This window comes from Triticum urartu, chromosome 6 (assembly GCF_003073215.2).
Source record: "Triticum urartu cultivar G1812 chromosome 6, Tu2.1, whole genome shotgun sequence".
Classification (NCBI taxonomy): Eukaryota; Viridiplantae; Streptophyta; class Magnoliopsida; order Poales; family Poaceae; genus Triticum; species Triticum urartu.
The window spans coordinates 148571122-148595091 of record NC_053027.1 but is presented as its reverse complement, the minus strand read 5'-3'; the positions used below and the strand labels follow the sequence as shown (position 1 = coordinate 148595091).

At 45.5% G+C, this 23970-nt stretch overlaps 1 long non-coding RNA gene across 2 annotated transcripts; it reads right to left on the bottom strand.

Moving 5' to 3' along the window:
• Positions 1 to 718: 718 nt before the first annotated feature.
• LOC125517430 lies at positions 719 to 10088 on the bottom strand. 2 transcript variants are annotated; one of them, XR_007287598.1, is made up of 5 exons: positions 9509 to 10088; positions 8291 to 8432; positions 7515 to 7667; positions 7258 to 7420; positions 719 to 1147 (listed from the first exon to the last, which is right to left on the bottom strand). It is a non-coding gene; the product is annotated as an uncharacterized LOC125517430 (long non-coding RNA). The 2 variants fall into 2 exon arrangements; XR_007287599.1 differs by lacking the exon at positions 9509 to 10088 and adding an exon at positions 8519 to 9355.
• Between the last annotated feature and the right edge of the window lie 13882 nt (positions 10089 to 23970).

The window sequence follows — 23970 nt, the reverse complement described above, 5'->3', positions numbered from 1 at the left end:
AAACAAAATTTGGAAACACGAACAACTTTTGCAGGCGAATATTTTCTGAAACTCCAGAACAAAATTTGAAAGAACACACATTTTTTAAAATTTGTAAACAATTTTGGAAACAGAACAATTTTCGAAACTCCAAACAAAACTTGTAAATAAGAAAAAAAATGAAATTTGCGAACAAATTTGGAACAGGAACATTTTTTAAAATTCCCAGACAAATTTATGGAATTTAAGAACATTTTTAAATTTGTGAATAAAATTTGAAATCATGAACATCTTATAAATTTGGGAACAAATTTGGAAAGGTGGAACACTTTTTGAAATCCCTAAACATTTTTCGAATGGAAACAAAATTTTAAAATATGGACAATTTTGAAAAATAGGAATATTTATTAAAACTCACGAATTTTTTTTGAAAACTGAACATTTTTCTTAAATTTTTGAACAAATTTTGCAAAGTTATGAAATTTTGAAAAAAAACATAAAGAAAAGAAACAGAAACTAAAAAAATAAAAGAAACAGAAAAAAACGAAATAAAAAAACAATAGAAATCCAGAAAAAACGATACAGAAAGTGGGCCGGCCCATGTATGTATAAGTTGGCCGGCCCATGTCGTTCGCTCGCGGCGCTCCTCTGTGCGATCCGTCGACAATTCGCCGCGGAGAGCGGCGAATAGGATTTCCCGTCGATCTCTACAGATGCCAAGAAAAAAGGTGGACCTGGGTTGGTGGATATATGCAATCTCTCCAAGAAAAAAATACATTCATATTACAAAGATCGATGTAATTTCTCAGGATCCACATGATTTCACAAACGCAAAAATAAGAGGAAAAGATCCCTCGCCCACGTTTTCGACTCCTTTTTCCGCATGCCGCCGCCATGCCTTGTGGAGGGAGCTTGCATGGGGATGGATTTTGCCCTAGGACTCCGACGGCCGCCTTAAGTGGTGGTACGCCGCAGTTGAGCAGCAGACAGATGCGTACGACGCCATGGCAGCAGCAACAACTGAGAGTAAAACGCCGGGGCCACGCTACAGCGGCCGGTGCAGATGAAGGCAGACGAGGCACTGGCGTCCATGGAGATTGGAAAGCGCATGCTTATTCCCACATGATTTCAGTATGATACGTCGATCATCAGTGCAGATGGCTGCAGCCTGTGCCCCAAACGTGTTAGACACCAACGACATACAAAGAGGAAATTATAGTTGTAAATAAAAAGACCTGAGATGTACGTATAAACTTTGGCAAGGATGGCCATGAGAAGGTGAAGGTTACGATGTCTAATATGCGCATGCATGCCCCTGGTAAGTCCCTTGTCATGGATTTTATCTCTCACATCAATTCAATAAACATCACCCTCGATTGCATACCTTGATGATTAAGTTTTGGTTTACTAATGTTTACACATGTAGGATGGTGCTGAGTTTAACACGAGATCAATGCTCTATAGCAAGAAAGCGATGAACTGAAAATATCGAGAAAGCACATTGCATGTTGCTAACTACTTTGGTTTCTTGAGACACTACGTAACCCACACGTTCTCAGCTAGCAACATGACCTCATCTAGGAATTTTAATGGATGTGATTTAACAATGTTGAATTACTTTATGCCCACTATTCACAGTCATGTTAACACTAAACACAAAAGGAAGCTACACTCACCCCACTTAGTTTTATGGTCAGAGCGACACCCAAGGCCGATTCGTGCCCGAGCGCTCCTGCGACCGCCATGCTCGCGCGTGGCCGTCCGGCCGCCGCCGGCCTGATCTCCTAGCTCTCGCCTGCTCCGCGTCCGGCGAGACCAGATCCAGTACCCTTGTCCCGTGCTCTGTCTTCTCCGCGAGCTCCCCTGCTCCTCCGTCTAGTGCTCTGCCTTCTTGGTGATTTCCGGCGATTTCCTGGTGACTGGCGTCATGCCGCTTCTTCTCCTCCCCTTCCTTCTCTGATCTCCTATCTCATCCCTCGTCTCCCGGATTCCCTTCTCCTCTGTGTCTCCTCTCTACTTCCCCTTGTTCCCTCAATCCATCTTGCTCATCCAGATCCCCTTTTGTTGATTCTCTGCTTCTTCCCCCCCCCCCCCCGTGATACTCACTGCCCTCCGATTCTGTTAGTGACCTGCTGCTGCTCTCCACTTTCGCCACAGATCCGGAGCTTCTGCCCAACGGCCTTATTTTCGCAGATCTGGCGTCTCCTTGCTGTGGGTGACCCCGGGCTCGCGCCGAGCCAGGAGAGTGGGGTGAGGAAGGCAGAGTTATTTGTCTCGATTCCAGATATCTTTTGGGCGCTATGAGGGCCATCACCTGGAACTGCCGAGGTATGGGCAGAAGCCTTGGCAGTGAGAGGATGCTCTATCTTGCCAACTTGATGCGGTCTACGAAGACACAGGTAACATTTGTTTCAGAAATCAAGTCTTCCAAAGTCCGTTCTGTCGATCTTGTTAATAGGTTTGATGTTGCCAACGGCTTTGTTGTTCCTTCTAGAGGTGCCTCAGGTGGCCTTTGGCTTATGTGGACCGATGAGCTCAAAGTTTCTGTGCATGCTGCTGCTTTTCACTATATTTTAGCAAATGTAGTTCATGCAGCTTCAGGGGTCAACTTTTGTCTTATTTGTATATATGGCGACCCGTATCACAGGCAGACTAATGCCATCTGGGACCAAGTTGCTGATTTTGTCTATGATAACCTAGGAAAGCCCATGGTTTGTATGGGGGACCTTAATGATATCCTTTATGATGTGGATGCGTGTGATGGTAATATCAACTTCTATCGTATGAGTGCTTTCAGGTCTCTTGTTAAAAATTGTGGGCTGTTTGATATTGGTTATAGTGGTCCTGCTTATACTTGGCGTGGTAGGCAACATACTTCTAAGCCCATTCATATGCTTATACTTGGCGTGGTAGGCAACATACTTCTAAGCCCATTCATAGACGTCTTGATCGATGCTTGGTCAATTCTGATTGGTGCGCTTTTTATCCTAATACTAAAGTGCTGAATCTTCCTATTATTCTTGGTGACCATGCTCCCATTTTAATTTCCTCGGAAGGTAAACTTGTTAGGCCTAGACAATCTTTTAAATCTGAAAACTGGTGGCTTATGGAAAAAGATTTTCACTCTTTTGCTAAAAATAATTGGATTTCTAGTTCCCTGACCTCTTTTGCTGCAAAGTCATCTTCTTTGGCAGGATCTTTAAAAGTCTGGTGCAAGAAGAAAAAACCTCTCCAACAAGAACTTGCTGAGCTAGAATCCAGAATCAAGGATTTGCAACAGCTGCCTCTCCACCAACAGGACCATGTTTTGGAAAGTACTCTTACTAATAGGTATGAACTTACGCTTTCCAAACTCAATCAGTTTTACAGGCAAAGAAGTAAAAAGTCTTGGGCTGTAAAAGGTGATCGCAACACAAAATTCTTCCATCAGACTGTGCTCAAACGTAGAAAAAGAAATACTATTTGTTCTATCAAAGATGAGCATGACAATATTCATTTCAAATCGGAGGCCATGATGCAAACGTTTGTTAATTATTTCAGACACATATTTTCCTCTCCTAACACTTATGCTGGCAGGCCTTTTTCTTCCCCTATTTGGACTAATGACAACAATGATCCTACTTATTCTATTCCGAACAAGACTGAACTTTTGCGGATTCTTAAAGACATGAAGCTTAATGCTTCTCCTGGTCCTAATGGGTTCAATGTAGAATTTTATTTAGCTACTTGGGATTGGATTGGGGATGAGGTAACTCAGCTTGTCACTCACTTCTATAATACTGCTACACTTCCCCCTTACATCAATGATACCAATATTGCTCTTATCCCTAAGAAGTTGGTTCCTCTTGTGCCCATGGACTACCGTCCTATTAGTCTTTGTAATGTGCTTTATAAAATCATTGCTAAGTCTCTTGCGAATAGACTTAAGCATCATCTTCCTGATTACATTGACCAAGCTCAACAAGCATTTATTGAGGGTAGACGTATTAGTGACAACGTTATCATTGCTCAGGAAATTGCTCACTCGTTTTCTCTTAAATCCTGGAAATATGATGCCTTTATGCTTAAGATTGACCTTGCCAAAGCTTTTGATCGTTTAGAATGGAATTTCATTGTTTTTGCTCTGGCTCGTAAAGGGCTGCATGGTCATTTTGTTAATTTGGTTCATGCATGCATCTCATCTCCCTCATTCTCTGTTCTCATTAATGGCCAGCCCTCTCCTAAATTTAAGAGCTTCAAAGGAATACGACAAGGCTGTCCCATGTCTCCTTACTTGTTTGTTCTTGCAATTAATGAACTTTCCATCTTGCTTAATGAAGCTTTGCAGGCTAACCAATTGCAGGGAATTTCTCTTGGACCAAACTGCCCCTCTGTCCATTCTCTTCTATTTGCAGATGATCTTCTGGTGTGTGGGCACGCTACTTATCAGGAGGCTCAGACGATGGCCAGTCTTATTCAACACTTTTGTGCTCTTTCTGGTCAAACTCCTAACTGGAATAAATCTGCCATTCTCTTTAGCAATCATGTTTCTCAGAATATTATTAATGATATTAAGCAAGTCATCCTCTAATTTTGATGCTAATTTTGATGCTAATCTTGATGCTAATTTCACTCATCTTGGTCATCCTCTAATTTTGCCTGCTAAGAATAGGGGTGCTGCTTATAACTTTGTTTTGGATAAATTTTTAAATAAGCTCCACTCTTATAAAGCTAACATGCTATCTCATGCTGCCCGTCTTGAACTTATTCGCTCTGTCTTTTCTGCTATCCCTGTTTACTATATGGCAAACATTCTGTTTTCAAAAAAATTTATTGCCAAGCTCACTTCTATCATTAGGAATTTTTGGTGGACAGGGATTAGAGAAATAGATTCTAAGAGGAGTCTTTGTCTCAGAGCATGGAAGGATATTACCAACTCCAAGTCTGAAGGTGGTCTTGGAATCAGAAATCTAAAAGCCGTCAATGAGAGTCTTATTCTTGCCGAGGCTTGAAGGTTAGCTAAAAACCCCTCCTCCTAATTATATTGTGTTCTTCAAGCCAAATATTTTTCTATCACTTCTATTTGGAAAGCTACTAATAATCCACCTAAATCTGCCTTTTGGTCTTCCATTTTAAAAATGCTTCCTAAACTTAAAGAGCATGCCTTCTATCAACTCACCCAAGGTAATGTTTCTATTTGGAGCATGCCTTGGTGCAATCTTTGGAACTCTATTCATGATTTTCTCATTCCTCAACCATCAGGCTTTATTTATCCCTCCTTGGTTAGAGATCTTTGGCAGCCTGGGCAAAGGCAATGGAACCGTCAGCTCATTTTCTCTCTTTTTCAGCAACCTTTGGCTACTCAGATTATCAACATTGATATTCTCGATGATGATAATGCTGATATTCTTTGTTGGCCTTTGGCTCCCAATGGTATTTGCTCTTCCAAAGCTGCTTATAAACTTTGCTTACAAGACATTCATACTAATCCTAGAACTGCTCCTCTGGATGTTCCTTTGGATTTGAAAGCTTTTCTTAAAACTATTTGGAAGCAGAAAGATTTATTGCCCAAGGTTAAAACTTTTGCTTGGAGGATGCTTAGCAAAGCTTTGCCCACAGGAATGAGAGCAGGCCGTTTTTCTATTCACATTTCGCAGAATTGTTGTAGATGTGCTCAGCAAGAAGATGAGTTTCACCTTTTCTTTCTTTGTGACTTTGCTAGAGCGGCCTGGTTCTCTGCTCCTTGGTTTCTTAGATCTGACATCCTTGTGCAAGGTCACTCTTCAATGCATTCCCTTCTGATTCACTTTGCTTCTATGGGCCATCCTTATGCATCTTTGGAAAATATTTTCAATTTTATGTGGTGCATTTGGAAGGCTAGAAATGATTTCCTCTTTGAGAGGAAATTTTCTTTTCCCTACCAAATTAAAATTGCTGCTACTAGTTTGAATAATATTCTCCAAGAGGAGATTCTGCCTTCTACTAATATTCAGTCTTTGCAGGCTTCTCAACCTGATAATTCTCCTCTTCCTAAGCAAGGCAATACTCTCAAATCAGACCTTCTCATTAATGGTGCTAAAGTGTTTTCTGATGCTGCTTTCAGAACTTCTAGAGTTCCAGGATTTCAGCAAGGTCAATTGCGCACAGGTGTGGGAGTTTACTTTTGTCTTCCTTCTTCTAATAGGGAAATAAATATTCAGGTTCAAGCTTCAGGCCCTTCGACGAACACTCCTCTTCAAGCTGAAGCAATTGCTCTTGCTTGTGCAGCTCAATTGGCGGCTTGCCTTAACATTCAAACTCCTACTTTTTTAACTGATTCTCTTTCTCTTGCCACTGTTGCTGCTGCCAGGAATATTGCTCACTCTTCCACTCCTTGAAATATTAGAAAAGAAGTGGCTTCTTTTGTAAACTCTACTTCTAATCTTAATCCCCAAGTTTTTCATATTTCTAGGAATTTGAATGGGGTGGCTCACAATTTAGCTCATCAAGTTTTTCAAATGGCTGGAGGACCTACACTCAATTGCTCTTCTAACTCTCATGTCACTGAATCATGTCCTGTAACTGCCTCTCTTGTTGATTTTAATTTTGTAGGAATTCAGCTTCATAAGGTGTATTGCTTTTAGGAGAAAGTTGATAGCTCTGGGAAGTTCCTCATCTCAACATGATATGATGGTCTATGCTCGGTTGTTGGAAAGAAGGAGATTGCTGTCAAAGCTGGAATTTTCTTTTCCCCTTCTCTTCCTTTGTTTCTTAGGACATGCTGTTCTTCAGCAAGGATCTTGTTCCTTGCTCTCTCATATGTCTTTATTCAGCTCTTCTTTCTTTACATCTGCAGTTCTTCTTTCTCTTTATTCTAGCAGATGGTGTAATCTCGACTGTAAAATGTTCTGTGAGCTGAATATATTGGTATCTTCGGGTGCCTTTCTCTGTTAAAAAAAAAAAGGAAGCTTGCATCAAGACTATTTGGTAATACGCCAATCTAATCAATCTTCTATTTCCTAAGCAAGCTAGCAGGGAATCCAACAAGTGGCACTTCAGCATAGTCTTCCTGCATCGGTCACCAGCCCCCAAATCTCCTGTTGACTATCCTTGATCATAACCAGCTCCCTCAAGAGATCAGACCACCTCCGGTAAGTACCATCTCACAGAATTATAGCGTGCTCCTATATTATAGTTTTTGGGTTGTGGAACGGCTTCCATAGCTCTAAAGTCCATTAAGAAGCAAAGGGCACTGGAGTATGCTATCCATTTAGAGTTTTTAGAACATATAATGGTTCGCATAATATTTTGACTCGGTACCTCAATAATGATGTCTAAATGAAGTGCCTCATTAATCAGGTAGATATGGCTTCAGCCGGCTGCTACTAAAAAATACTCAATATTTGTGTCTTCGCGTGATGATTGGAACTTGAGATCCTCTTTAACATTAAAGATTTCGGCACAAAGTTGATCTCCTTTACTTCTGCGAAAAAACGAATATTTAGAAGGTAAGAAGTTAAAAAAGTAACAGATCATCCTAAACTTGAGCAGTAATATGTAATCAGTGGTCGACCCACCATTTGGACGAGCAAGGCCGGCCCAGGTCGGAAGCGGCAGAACAAGGTACTCTTCTCAGTCCAAAGACCAGCAGGCGCATCGCCATTGATCTTTGTAGTCGTCCGTCGGCGCATCGCCGTTGATCTTTGTAGTCGTCCGTCACCTGCCACTTTCTGTAATAATATTATAATATGGTCCTCTTTAACTTTATATTTGCATTCCCTATTGTGCAGGAATAAAGAATGAAAACAAAAGGTCGTCCACACAGCAAGGAATTTGAGAAACCTGCCAAGGTGGTTCAAACAAATCAAATATGCAATCTAACAAGGTGATCTGTTACTAATTGCGAATCTTTTATATCTTACACCACAAGAATGTTACAACTAAAAAGGTAACACTTCCAATTAGGCACAAGAGGTTCCTAATTGATTTTATTTTGAATTGTTATCTTATTGATGCAAATCCAGACGATAAAAAAAATGGCAAGATTGAAAAGGAGAATGATATTACAGACAAGAAAAATAGTCAGTCTTTGATCATACATGGGGATGTCCCACACTACGCAACTACATCAAAAGGACAACCTTTGATACAAGTGAGGTAAGAAAATCTTCACAAAGCTCTACTCGCATGTGTATTATCATCCATTTGGTTCTAAACTTTACCACTAATGATGCACGACTGGTAGTTGTATACATGAAGCAACATTATGTACCCCATACAACATAAATTTACTGGAAAATATCAAGCACATACAAATGAAGAGGTGCGCAGATGATCTTTATAAAAAAGATACCTTTTTAAATACACAAATAAAGGTGATGGCCAATCCACGGTGCTAATACGAAACAATGAGATCAAGAGATGACGCGTGTTGGAGAATATTTCAATTTGAAATGCACTTCAGAGATCCCTGGATTGAAAGATTGACTTTCCACCTGGAAAATGAGCAACAAGTAATTTTAGCAGATTCTACAGATTAAACAAAGATAGTAAGGAAAGCAGGGAGAATCACTAAATTTACACAGTGGATGCAGATACACAAGATGTGTGAGGAAGCCAGAGAATTAACATATGCAGAGTTCCCGTCAAAATAGGTATGGAAGAAAGACACGAAGTGAAGCAAAAGGAAGAAATGAAGATCAGTTGGAAGGATATATTATGCCCATCCCGCAATCAGAAAAAAATAGTATATGTGAATACTACTAAACTCAAGAAAGGATGCACATGTTTCTAAGACATGAGAACAGTAAATGGAGTTGTGCACACATCATACAGATTTGCTTGCGAGGCACTAGGATTTCTCAATGACAACAGAGTGGCTTCAGTGGGCGATTGGCAACCACCTAGGACAACTATTCACAATAATATTATGCCACTGCCAAGTCAGAAGACCAATGTTATGCCACAAATTCACAGAAACAAGGACGCGCCTTGGTGGAATTAGAGACAAGCTCGAAAATAAACTCAAGGTAAACCCCGGAATTGAGCTCCCAGTTTCTTCAGAAATAATTGAACTTGGAAACAGGCTATTGAATGAAGAGATTAATTACAACAAAGTGGAGCAAAAAGAAGACCACTCGAGGATCTTTGGTAGTTTGAACTCCGAACAACATCTGAACAAAGACGAGCAAAAATATTCGATGACCAAGCCCGGCTGCCTCTCCTGCGGACGAAGACAAATTTTTGAGCTGCCTCAGTTTGGGACAGTGACTACGCGTCCGAGTCGGAGCTTGGGGACAACAACACCGCCACGAACCTCACATGTTTAGTTTTCATGTGTGCGTATAAATATACTTACATTCTTTTTGATTTTGACTCACTAATTATTATCTACAGTACCTTATACTTCAAAACAGAATCACATGTTTTCCCATGATTTCTAGGGAAAATGGGAAAACATTTTTCACTAAAAAGCATTCCCTTAATTACATTATATTGGTTCAACCACACAAACAAAGCAACCGGTTACGAAAAAAGTATATGACAAAGTCCGGAAAAGGGAAAAGGGGACCTTCGAAGAATGTCGCCGATGTGTAGGATGCATCTGGCGCTCAAGGGGAAGAAAACATCTCCTGCACGAACACTGACTAAAGAAGGATCACACTGTGGATGGATCAAAGCTGACTGCGGGAGACGAAATCCAAGCCCACATCACCTGCACGAACGCTGACCGCAACAACACCGCGTAGATCGATGATCTCGCCTCCTCCCTTGCGCGGCTCCAGCTTGGGCCCTGCTACCCCTCCATCGCTATTTACCAGCCTAGCAGACCGAGGATGCACACGAGGAGAAAAAACAGCCGCCATCGAAGGTCACACTGTGGTCTGTGGCTGCAACGGCGAATCGAGCTGTGGGGCACCCTGTGGCTGCAACAGAGAATCGAGCTGTGGGGGTGGCTGCAGGTGAGGACGAGCAAGCTCAAGGCACAGAATCAAGGAAGAAAGCTGATGGGAGCTATTCGGCGCCGGCGGCAGAAATGTTGGAGTGACCGGAGAGAGTAGGAAAGACTGAAAGAGAGAAATGGGATCGGGCAAGAGGAACATGTCACTGTGTGAAAGTGTGAAGGGGAAAGAGGAATGTTTTTAGGGTGCGTAGGAAAGATGTGTGGTCGCTATGTCCATCTGCATGGGCCTTTTTTTGGTATAAATCCCATAATATTTCACCAGCAGAGGAAATGAACTTTTATAGAAATAAGACAGAAAAATTCTACTCAGAAGTCGAGAAGACTACATAGAAAGGAAGGCGAACAATTAGCATGGTGGGAACCAGTGATGTTTTGTACATGTATTGTACCATGCACAATGCATTTCCAATGAAAAAATTATGGATGATGTTTTTTTTAGAAAGCGGATAGTCGAACTGTGGACGATGTTTCTTTTGTAAAAAATGGACAGTCTAAGAGCAAACTATGTTAACGTGATACAAACGACTGTTTGATACCGCTAAGCGAGTTTTATTCCACTTATGGTCCCTAAGACAAAATCCGAAGCAGAATTTGGTACACGGCACACCCAACAAGTGGTTCTACCATAGAATGACCAATACTAGCCAATCTTATTTTAATTGAGCCCGTGTGTCAGGGACGAATCCAGTGAGAGTGTACCCTTCTAAAATTATAAAATAAATTTTACTATATAATTAACACTAAATACCCATTGTTGCTATTTTCAAACTATTGTTAAGATTATGACGATGTTTAATGCAAACTTTGAGCTGTGGCATCCCAAGCCCATTATTCTAGGTCCGTCACTATCGCATGTCTTAACTTAACTTACCTAAATCAAATGACCATCAACACAATTACCTACCAAGAAAGTTTTAGTGGATGCGTGCAATATATAAATACAATCTAACATTTTATATCAAATTAAAATGAAATCACTTGGAGTGCAAGAATCACCATATATTGAAACAAATACCTAGCAATCTTGAACATCGTTAGCAAATCAACAGATGCCTACACAAAAACAATGATAACTACTAAATTTGTGTTTACAGAAAAAATATAACTAAGCAACATGAGAAAAAATCTGAAAAATTATACAAATACAATTTGAACAACGAAACTGATCATAAAAAATGTTAGTACATCATGCATAATTAACACGTAAATGACGAAGGGATAACACAATATTTATATATGGGTAAAACCCCAAATATACCAAAGATAAAACTATTTTCACAAAGGTCTAATATTTACAAATGGCATCACATGTAATTTCAAAAAAAGATAGAGAAATGAAATCATATGTTCCCATCAATCAACTTTATAAATTTTTAGCCCGCACATCGAGCGGGCCACTTTTCTAGTTAACTTATAAAAGTAAATGTTTAACAGAAGTTGGCATGGAAAATTATGGTTGTTTCTGACTCACAAGTAAGGAAAATCCTGGTGATTGCATACAAAAGCTTGTGAAGATTTTAATGACAATGTAATAATAACGTGCTCATTTTTGTTTTGTGAAAAAACTTGCTAATTTGTTAATTTTATATAAAAAAATATGTCGCTTCGGTTTATTTTTTGATATTAATTGCTCCTTCTAACCTAACATTATATATAGAACGAGCCAGCTAATTCATGTATTTCAAGAAACTGCAAATGGTCTGAAACTTCTTAGAAAATATTAAATAGGCCGCATTAACGCGAAATTATTTGTTCACCCAGCCCAACAAATGGACTGTAAATTTTAGAAAACATGGGTTAAATATATGCCACATTTTTGCAGGCTCACATTTGGGCCAATAGGTCGAAGCCTACGCAAGGCCTTGTCAACTTGGTCAACAAATGATTATGAGATCCACAACCATTGGATTTATATCCAATAGCCGGCATGCACCTTCAATCTCTCGTCTTCTTCCTCCAGCATCGCCGGGACCGCCGGGTCCGGCCTCCGACGGCTAGCGGCTCTGCTTAGCACGCATCGCTGCGAAGCGCTACCCCACCATCGGCCAGGCTATCCCTCCACCCCTCCACACCTCCTGTTATTCTCCACCGACTACAGCCCCACGCCGCACCGGAACCAGTTATAACCCTTGTACTCCTCTCAATCCGCGACTCCACTGCCGCGTCTTCCCATCTTCGGAGCGTTCCCGTCCGGGGCCTCGCCGTCATCCACCACCTCGCTGCGCTCGGCGCGACGTGGTCAACAAACGTGAGTCATCAGATGAGGACTGTACATGGAGAGCCTGACGGCCGGGACCCACGAGGTCCGTGGTCGCATGCAAGGAAAGTTCCTCCCTAGTAAGCTGAAAAACATGTTTCCTCCCCCTGACAGCTAGGACCCACCGACTATATCTTCTCACGGAAGGAAGTGCCTCCTTGTTATGTAGAAAAAACTATTCCTCCCGTTGACAGCTGGGACCCGTCAGATTTGGTGGCTGATTTGTGCGCCTACTAAGTGGACGTGTACGCAGGGCTTTGTCAACTTAATCAACGAATGATTCTAGCAGGTGGCCCGTTGGATGTTAATCCAACAGCCGTGCTCCTTCTTCAGCCTTTGTTCTTGCTCCTGTCTCCCATGGGCGGCACCGCGGCAGTGCTGCGGCGCACCCCGAACCAGTCAAGTTTCCCACTCCTCTTCATTTGCGAATCCACTGCCGCGTCTTCCCCATCTCCAGGCCGTTCCAGTCTAGGCCTCGCCATCGACCACCGGCCTTGGTGCACTCGGCACGGTGTGGTCAATGTGGTCAACAAACAAGAGCCATCGGAAGATGACTGTACGTGAGAGGCTGATAGTGGGGACGCACCATGCCCATGGACGCATGCATGCAACTGCATCCTTTTTACCATGAAAAATATGTTTTCTCCCCTAACTTCTGGGACCTAGAAACTACATGTTCGCACGCAAGGAAGTGTGTCCTTATTACGGGCAAAAAAAGATTCCACCCTCATAGCTGGGACCCAGCAGCTATATCTTCGCACGTAAGGAAGTGCATCCTTATCCTCCCTGACAGCTGGGACCCACCCGATCGAAGCATACGCATCGTTGTCTTTCTTGTCGCGAATGTGTACATACATACTGGTCGATCCATCACTCTGCAACAATGAACCATGGCTAAGTAAGTAGCGGCACATGTCATAGCAGAGCTCCCCAAGTAGCAGTTCAGGCTGTCCCGTCTAAACCGTGTACACGTACATATGGCCACACGCCAAAATATAAGGCCACACACGTACATACGGGCAGGGTCTCGAACGCCTACTCGCGCATACGTACGGCCAGGGCTTGTGTACATGGTTGGGTCAGAACGGAGAAACTGCATCGTCGTCGTGTTCATCGGGAGCCAACTGGCTTGGACGGAACAGTCGATCAAAACGAGGCCTGGCGTACCATAGAACGGAGAAAGCGACCTTGTGTTCGACTGGCCACGGTCGAAACGGGAGCCTGTTCATTGGGAGGGGTCTAGCGTACCACAAAATAGAGGAAACAGACTTCTCTTGGACCTCCTACGGTCGAAACGGGGTCCTATTGATCGGGAGGCGTGTGGCATACCGCAAAACGGAGGAAACAGACTTGTTTTGGAGCGCTACGGTCGAAACAGGGGTCCTGTTCATTGGGAGGGGTGTGGCGTACCGCAAAACGGGACTCCACGGGATACTGTTCATCTCCACTGTCGACTGCCTCCATGGGCTACTCTTCATCCACCGTTGACGTCCTCCAGGCTCCACCTATGACTGTTCATCCACGAGCTCTTGTTCATCCAGCCTCCACCGCTCCTCCACCGGCTACTGTTCAACCAGCCCTATCCACGGGGTCCTATTCAACCACCCCTCTGCGCGATACTGTTCATCCAGCCCTCCAACGGCTACTGTTCAAGCAGCCCTCCACGGGGTCCTGTTCATCCACCCCCAACCGGCTCGATCGGGGTCCTTTTCATCCAGCGGCAATGGCCTCTACTACCACGGGGTCCTATTCATCCCCCCCAATGGGAACTGTCATCCAACCGCCCTCCCCAACAACGCTCACTGTTCATCAAGAGGCACCATCAATCAGATTCAGTTAGCAGCAGTAGTGAAGGAGTCACTCAGGTTTAGTTAACAGCAAGGGATCAAGCAGGGTTTAGTAACGTAGCTAGTGCAATCGCTCGGGTTCAATTAGAGCCCAACGCCTTGCTCGAGTTCAGTTAGAGCGCAACGCCTCGCACACACGCGCGTATGTGTACGAGAGAACCACGCAAACCTCAATGCATCGCTCGGCCCCGACCACCCACCGTAACCGGGAACTCCCCGATATGTTCCTCGCCCTCTGTTCTACCACGTTTTTTACGTCATGGACGGCCCAAAGAATGTCATGCAGTTGCATCTCCGACCCGTCCAGGACAAAAATCCCATTTTCTGTCATGATTTTTTATCATAGAAGTAGGAGCCCACCACATCTATGATGATATCGGGTTTTGTCACAATTATGATCATAGAAGTGTCATAAGCATGACAGAAAGAAAATCATTCGGCCCAAAATGTCACAAATGTGTCTTTTTTTGTAGTGAATCCTTAAACCAAAATTATTCCAGTTGGGTCCACTATATTTATCTATATGCGGTATTACTCTGCCATTCCAAGTAAATTTGCATGTGCCACCTCTAAAATATTCAAATGAACATCTGTTTTGTGGTCCCGTACCACTCATGGAGCGATAGGGGGTGGTCAGTATCTTCCATGCTAAGCGGGTTATTCTCATGATGAGTGAGTATTCACTTGTTCTTGCACGAGAGGGGACGGTAATCGGGATGCCCAGTCCCATGTTTAAATTTGCAAATAATAAAACAAAACTCCCCCGGAAAGTTGTTGGTATGGAGGGCACCTGAGGATTCGGTTAGCCATGGCTTGTGTTTGTTGGTGGAGGGGGGAGTAAACTTTACTTTACCGCTTCGGTACCGCCGGTAATGTGTTTAGCATGGAAGATATTGAAAACACCCAGTCGTAACTTTGACAAGAAAGGTATACCTCCCAAATTTATATTTATCCCTAATTTAAGCTTTGAGTTCTGGCACATATGCAAATTCCTGATTCCCTCTTCGAAAGGCATATCTATTTACTTTTATGTTATTTTACTTTTATTGAGTCATCACCTTCTCAAACAAGCACCATTCCTGAGAGCACTATTGTCATTCTCATGTGTCGTGTATAGTTAATGTTGTGTGCTTCATGACTGGATCTCTTCAACCATGAATTACAATGTTTAGTCACTTCTTGAACTTTAGAGGTGCTACACATTTATGTTTTGCAGTCTCAGAAAGGGCTAGCGAGATACCATGTTGTCATGTTATATCATGATTGTTTTGACAAAGTGTTGGCATTTGAGATATTTTATCATTGCTCGCTAGTTGATTATGCCATTGATATGAGTGAATATAATTTCTAAGAGTTATTATTTGCGTGGTTAGTCATAATCTTTGCTGAAAACCTGGGTATTATTTAAGCATATATATAGACACATGAACAAAAGAGTTCATAAAAGTTTTTCTTTATCACTTTTAGTTTGTCAACTAAATTGCTTGAGGACAACTAATGAGTTAAACTTGAGGCGGTTGATACGTCTCCATCGTATCTACTTTTCCAAACACTTGTACTCTTGTTTTGGACTCTAATTTGCATGATTTGAATGGAACTAGCCTGTACTGACGTTGTTTTCAGCGGAACTATCATGGTGTTGTTTTTGTGCAGAAATAAAAGTTCTTGGAATTGGATGAAACTTTTTGGAGATTTTTATGGACCAAATAAAAAATACTGGAGAAAAGACCTACTGGAGGAGGGACCCCTGCTACCCACAAGGCAACAGGGCACACCCTGGTGTGTTGTGGGGCCCATGAGGCTCCGCTGACCCTAATCCGGATACTTTAAATTTCTATTTTCCGAGAAAAAGAGGAGAGAAAGTTTCATCATGTTTCATGATACGGAGCTGCCGCTAATGACCCACAAGTTTAGGGGATCAATCATAGTCCTTCCGATAAGTAAGAGTGCCGAACCCAACGAGGAGCAGAAGGAAATGACAAAGTGGTTTTCGGCAAGGTATTTTCTGCAAGCACTGAAATAGTCAGCGACAAGTAGTTTGATAGCAAGATAATTTGTAACAAGCAAGTAATGCTAATGGTAAATAAAGTGCAGCAAGCTAGCCCAATCCTTTTGGTGGCAAAGGACAGGCCAAAACAGTCTCTTATGATGCCACAGGAATTTCATCATGCCACTTTCATCATGTTGGTTCGGTTTGTGTTCGCTACTTTGATAATTTGATATGTGGGTGGACCGGTGCTTAGGTGATGTTCTTACTTGAAAAAACCTCCTACTTATGATTAACCCCCTCGCAAGCATCCGCAACTATGAGAAAAGTATTAAGATAACATCTAACCATAGCATTTGTCGGATTTCAGGTTCCGACAAAACCCTTAAGGTTCGAACACTGGGGTGCGCACGAAGATCTTTCCCCCCACCTCACGCTCTCGCAACGATCTCAAAACCTAGCTCGCCCAACCCGAAGAACAAGGGACACAAGAGATTATACTGGTTCGGGCCACCGATGTGGTGTAATACCCTACTCCAGTGTGGTGTGGTGGATTGCCTTGTAGGCTGAGGATGAACAAGTACAAGGGAAGAGCTACCTCCTGAGGAGAGGCGTTCTTGAGCTCGGTGAGCTTGTGTGGTTGAGGATGATTCGAATGATCCGTCCCCTCCTATGGTGGTGGCTAGTCCTATTTATAGAGGCACTGGACCTCTTCCCAAATATTAGGTGGGAAGGGATCCCACAATGGCCAATTCAAAGGGGAACAACTAGTACAAGCTATCCTGACAAAAGGTGGTCTTCGACTGCCAAAGGCTCTGGTGGTGACGCTGTCGTGGGCTTCGCGATGACCTCCGTCCTGCCGTCCTACTGGTCTTGGTCTTGTTGCACCGATATGGAAACCTGATGCCTCGAGACTCCTTGTCTGCGCCTGCTCCTTTAGCTCCAAACAGGTAACTGGCGCTCTGCGCGCGCTGGCGCCCGCCTGGCCTTCGTCGTCATGGCTCACGTCACGGGAACCTCATGAGGTGCCCCTCACCTTGATGTCTCTGCTCCTCGCGAGCCAGCCTAGTGAGGCTGCCCTCGAGGAGGTCTTATGTCATCTGCCTCGCGAGGCTTGGCCCCTCGCGGGGGTCTTGAGTGTTTGCTGGTGAAGATGGGTTGTACCAGGCCGCTAGAGGAGCCACACTGTGAGCTGCAGGCATGGAAGTTTGGGGACCCTCGTTCCCAAAACGCCGACAGTAGCCCCCGGGCCCAAGGCGCGCTCGGACTTGGCTTCGAGGCGAAGTCAAGGGGTAAGTTGGAGCACCGCGGGCCCCAATAGCATGCGGCCTTGATTGACTCGTGGCAACTGACGGGACATGGGCGTCTCCACTTCCCCATGCTGCCTTGGCAACTGCCCGACTTGACGAGTCCCTGGTGCATGCAGAAAAGCCATCATTACCTGCGATCGTGGGGGTCGTCGGGTGGCCTTCTCCCGCTATAAATGGGGAGGGGGCGGAGCCCCCGTCGCCCATCTCTTCCTCCGTTCTGCTTGCTTCTCCTTCCTTGCTTCACTGCGTCATCCATGGCGCCAATATGGAGGTTTTCCACCACCGAGAAGGGAAAAGCCCCTGGGAAGAGCCTGGGCCTCTCCCGCCGAAGAAGAGGCTTGCCACGAACGGCCTTGGCACAAACGGCCTCCCCCCGGCTATCCGCTACCCTTGTATGCCCAGGTAGCGGACTCCGGAGAAGGAGGCAGGGACCGACGCCGCTCGTGCCATGAACGCAGTGCCCTACAGTGGTGGCGCGTGCTGCCGCCCCGCGAACTCACGCCGAGGGCTCCTCGCGTGAACTCATGGTGTGGGCGATGCCACCGCGCACGTGGATCCAGTTCCCTTCATTCTTCTCTGCCGAAATGCCACCGAGGGGTCCCCTCGAGCTATGGCTACAACACGCTGAGTGTGATGCCCCGGCGATGGGGCGCAAGTTGAGGTCTTCTCCACGGGCAAGATCTTCATGACCCGCGGATGGGGTGAGGTCGCCCGGGTTTGCCGTGCGGAGGGTGCCCTCGCCATCCACTTCGAATATGATGGTGCCTCCATGATGTTCTTCAAGGTCTTTGACATGGAAGGCCGCCGCCTAGAGTGCTGCCCTGGAGGGGGTCATCGGGATGGCATAGCGGCAGGAGCCGGGCCCGCCGCTGGCCTAGCTGGCAGTTTCTCCAGCAGCAACGAAGACGCTTGGGAGTCCAGCGACTCTCCCAAGCCCTACGAGACTCCGGAGACGAGCGACGATAGCTACAGGCCCCCGAGCTCTCGCCGTGCCCGGAGCGTGGCTGCGATGTCTGCCCGCCACCGTTGTTGATCTGGATGGGGTTGGCGTCGGCCTCCCATGGCCTGTCAGGACCCCGATTCCAAGCCACATCGATCTAGCCGGTAACACGTCATATCACTTTGCGGCCTCACGCACGGTATCCCACGGGTGTCGCCTTACCATGGCCCGGGACCGTTTGCGCCTTTTGGCTCACGTATATGATAGTGTCACTAGCATCCATATGACAGAGAACCCGGGCCGACATGGCTAGTCATGAACCCAAAGCGGCACAGACCTATGGAGACAGGCATACATGAATCACATCGAGCATGTCATCAGCGAGTGATTCCGGGCTGTAGCACTGGGCTAACAGGACTCCGGGGAACCCGGGCTGTAGCAGGCTAGGAAGGACTACGGAAGTCACCGCGTGACATTTCCCTGAAGGGACAGACATAGGAACGAAGTGAAACACATGCCGGCCAGTCAAGTGTCCTGAACAGTAGTGCTGGGCTAGCAGGACTCCGGTGAACCGGGCTGTAGCGGACTACTATGGCTCGAGGAACACTAGACTACATTTCCCCATAAGAAAGGCTGCCAAGGATAAACAACTAGATTGTCGGATCCCACTCATACCAAGCATTTCAATCATACACACAATATGCCCGATATGAGTACATACAACATGGCATCACAACAAAACTCTACAACTCAAGTACTTTATTTAAAGGCTCTAGAGAGCCATACATAACATGTTCATACAGATAGGGGTCACATGACCCGACACTCAAGTCATACAATCATACAAGCACATGCGGAAGCAACTAGTCTGAGTACAGACACTAGAAAGAAAGAAGGCTTCTCGAAGCCTGTCTATCTACATAGGGCCCTCCATGGCCAGGATCACCACCTGGGTGGCTAGTCACTCGTCGACGTCAAGGTCTACGTAGAACCCATCGGAGGGGGCGGTGTTGTCGTCTGAAAACAGTAATTAAGCAAACATGAGTACAAAGGTACTCAGCAAGTCTTACATCAGAACCTACTATACATGCTTATTCTCAAGAAGGTGGTGGGGTTAATGCAGCAAGCCAGCTTTGACTCTTGGCTAAGCTATCCTACGGAACTCCACCAGTAAAATAGTTTTCGCACACGAGTCCACTACTCACCAACACAATACTCCACCGGGGATCCTCCCTCGTCATCCTACGAGAGGGCCATCCTCGGTACTCACACTTATCTTGAGTCTTTTAGTAGTAACCATTAACTTGTCTATGAACTGTATAGGCAACCAAGTAGTCCTTTACCGCGGACACGGCTATTCGAATAGTTTATACCCTGCAGGGGTGTACTTCGTCATACACGCTTTCACCACTTACCGCCGTTTACACGACATGTACTCGGCAACCTTCAAGCGGAAGCCCAGCGAGGGTGTCGGCCACGGCCTACCTAAACACTTAAGTCTCTAGTCCAGGTTTATCGCCTATCCAGGTTCCATCGCAGGGAGTCCGGCCGAGGTTTCCACATACGGCCCCGAACGATGTGAACAGGGTCCCGAGACGCCAAACGGCGCCGCATACCCGGCCACGGTGTATCTACCGCAACATAGCCCACCCCTAGGGTCAGCGCTACGCACGACCGCCAACACATAACCTACAAACACCAGAAACTATTTGCAACTCCTGGACAGAGTACTAGGGTGATTAAGAAGCCGAGAGGGTCCATTGGTTTCGGGCCCAATGTATCGGTAGTAACTGCATCTTAAATCACACATACAGATCTCAGTTCTTATGGACGGCCTCAATGAAACAACCCACCATGTACTCCTACATGGCCTCTCATCGATACCTTTACCAAAACATGTTCAACACATCCCTCACATTACCGACATAAGCATTTCACTCTAGCCCATCACCCAGATGAACCAGACCTGACACAACTCTAAGCATAGCAGGCATAGCAAGGTAGGAATCACATACATGGCTCAATCAACTCCTACACATGCTAGTGGGTTTCATCTAGTTACTGTGGCAATGACAGGTCATGCAGAGGATAAGGGTTCAACTACCGTAGCACACAGCAGTTTGAATCGCGTTGTCTTAATGCAGTAAACAAGAGCAGAAGCGAGAACATGGTTTTGTATCGGAATGATCAATGGGTTGCTTGCCTGATGGAGTGGTAGTAGGGATACTGCCCTTCAGTTGGATACTCGTGAATATCCTCGGAGGCAGAACCTACCACGAAGAACACATCGGAACACAATCAACACATGACGATATGCAACAATATGATGCATGCTATGACATGGCAATATGAATGTGTCTTGGCCTAATGCAAGCTATAATAGAAAGGAATGTGCTTATTTGAATCAAAGATTCAAATATTAGCTCATTAAACCATGGCTTTAATAGTGCATTTCCTTATTCTGCTTAAACAGCAAGGTAAACTTGTTTTGTCATGCATGAAACCATTACAGATGGATAGATTGAATTTTTCTGATCATTTTTCATATATAAATCTTTGCATTTGGAGCTATGGTTGATTTTCTATGATTTTTAGAAGTTTTGACTATTTTCTGGAATTTCCTGTATAAGAATAATTCCAGTAATTTAATTACTGCGTCAGCATTACGTCAGGGTGACGTCAGTGGTCAACGGGGACGTCCAGGTCAAACCTGACTGGTGGGTCCCGCGTGTCAGTAGTTAATTAAACTAATTATTTTTAGTTAAAACTAATTTGATTTAGTTAGCAGAGGGGGACCCACTTGTCATTGACTCAGGGAAGTCAAACTGGGGTCAAACCCCTAGTCAGCGGGGCTAATCCCGCCGGCGAGGCCGAGACGGCGGAGGGCTTCGGATTTGGTCCTCCGGTGACCAAATCAACGGCGGAGACGTGCTACGCGTAGCTGGGGCTCGCGCGCATCTAGTGGGGCAAGTGGGAGGAGCTGGGGTGGAGCGAGCTCGCCGGAATCGAGCTTGTGGCGGCGGCCGGAGTTCGGACGGGGTTGGTTTCGACGCTACGGTGCACGGGAGAAGGAGCTGGTGGTGGCTACGGGCTCCTGGTGCTGCACTGAGCACAACGGCGAGCTTGGCTTCGAGACACTGTGGCTCTGGCCACGACGGCGCCATGGCCGGCGGCGGGGAGCTCTCGGGTGCGGTGGAAATGGCGGCTACAGAGGCCAAACAAGCACGGGAGCTAGGGAAAAAGGAAGAGGAGCTCACAGCGGGGGCGGAGAGGGGGTCAGCGAGCTCGGGGAGGTCCTGACGGCGGCGAATCGACGGGAGATGGCTCGGGTGCCCGAGGTTGAAGACGAGGGCGAAGACGGTGTTCGGCGGCGTTTGGAGTCGCGTGGGTCAGCGGAGAGGTCCAGGGCGATGAGGCGGAGCTATTGGGCTCGTCGGAGGGGCGAGGGAGTGGCTCTGGTGGCAACTACGGCGATCGGCGGCGAGGTTCGCGCTCGGCCATCGCGGGAGAGAGTGAGGGAGACGAGGGGGAGAGTGAGGGAGGATGAGAGGGGGACGTGGGGGTCGCGTGGCATCCCTGGACGTCTCCAGGGCGTCGGCAGAAGCAGGAGGTGGCCGGCGTGTGGCCGCGGGCGCCGGCCACGCGCTCCGCGTCCTTCTGGCGGGAGGAGGACAACGACTGGCGAGGCCAGTCAGCTGGGCCGAGCCAGGTGGGCTGGGCCAGCACAGGTAAGGCCCAGGTGGGCTTCCCTCTCTCTCCTTTTTTTTGATTTGTTTCTGTTTTTCTATTTAACTGCAACTGTTGGGCTTTAATTAAAATACTAAAACGTTTCCAAAAATCCTGAAAATAATTATGGGCTCTGTTTAGATTATTTCCAACAGCAAACATTTATTTCCAGAATTATTTGAGCATTTAAATTATTTTATAGGATTTAAATGCCCAAATTCAAATACTTATGATTTAATTCGATGACCTTCTGTTGACCTAGAAAATTGTGCACCAATTTTGCCAGAGGTTCTAACCCAAGACAAAGAGGGTGAACTTTTTAGAAGGGCATTTCAGGTTCATTAAAAATAATTTTAGTAAACCCTAGTTGTTTCCAGGGGGGTGTTGGGGGTTTCTGCCTTCCCCAATTCAAATTTAAGAGGAATTTAAACATGATGCACATTCTAATGCTTGAACTAGCTAGGGTGTGACAACTCACCCCCACTCAAAAGAATCTCGTCCCGAGATTTAGGATCCTTTGGAAAGAAGGTGGGGTACTCGAGTCGAAGACGATCCTCCCTTTCCCAAGTGGCTTCTTTCTCAGAATGGTGTGACCATTGAACCTTGAGAAACTTGATATTATGACGTCAAGTGGTACGCTCGGCTTGATCAAGGATACGAAGGGGATATTCCTGATATGAGAGGTTATCTTGTAGATCAAGTGTTTCGTGGTCCACTCCACGGATAGGATCCGCGAAGCAACGCCTGAGTTGTGAAACGTGGAAGACATCGTGAACTCTGGAAAGATGCGGAGGTAGTTCCCATTGGTAGGCAACTTCTCCTCGTTTGGCAAGAATGCGAAAGGGTCCAATGTAACGAGGAGCCAATTTGCCTTTGATACCGAAACGATGGGTTCCCTTTAACGGGGTAACCCGAAGGTAAGCCTTCTCGTCGACTTCATAAGTCATAGGCTTATGTTTACGATCATATTGACTCTTTTGACGAGATTGGGCTGTTTTCAATTTCTCACGAATAACGCGAACCTGCTCTTCTGCTTCCTGAATCATATCCGGGCCAAAGAGTTGTGTTTCCCCGGTTTCTGACCAGTTAAGAGGCGTTCGACATTTTCGTCCATAGAGAACTTCGAAAGGAGCCTTGCCCAAGCTGGCTTGATAACTATTGTTATAAGCAAACTCCGCAAATGGGAGGCAATTCTCCCAACTCATTCCGAACAAGATGACAGAAGCTCGGAGCATATCTTCCAGAATTTGATTGACTCGCTCTACTTAACCACTTGATTGAGGATGGAAGGCAGTACTAAAAGAGAGACGAGTTCCCATAGCATTTTGGAAACTTTCCCAAAATCGAGAGGTGAAGAGACTCCCACGGTCTGAGTTAATTTCCAATGGGACACCATGAAGAGACACTATTCGGGAGATGTATAAATCGGCTAGCTGGCTAGCGGTGATACTCTCACGAACAGGTAGGAAATGGGCTACTTTGGATAGTCGGTCGATCACGACGAAGATGGCATTATTCCCTCTCTTGGTTCTGGGAAACCCAGTGATGAAATCCATACTGATTTTATCCCATTTCCATTGAGGGATAGCCAAAGGTTCAAGGGTGCCAGCAGGCCGTTGATGCTCTGCTTTAACACGACGACAAACATCGCAATTAGCAATGTATTGAGTGATTTCTCTCTTCATCCTAGTCCACCAAAACCTCTGGCGTAGGTCTTGATACATTTTGGTACTACCGGGATGAATGGTGAGAGGGGATTCATGAGCTTCCTTAAGGATCAGCCGCCTCAGGTTTCGTGCCTTTGGAACCACTAGGCGATTCCCAAAGTATACGACACCTTGATCATCAATGGAGAAACAATTCGCGACTCCTTTCTTAATGTTTCTCTTAATACGGGAGATTCCCGGATCTACCTTCTGTGCCTTGATGATCTAATCCGTAAGGGTAGGTTTTGCCACCAGGGTGGATAGGAATCCTCGAGGAACAATGTGAAGATTTAGCT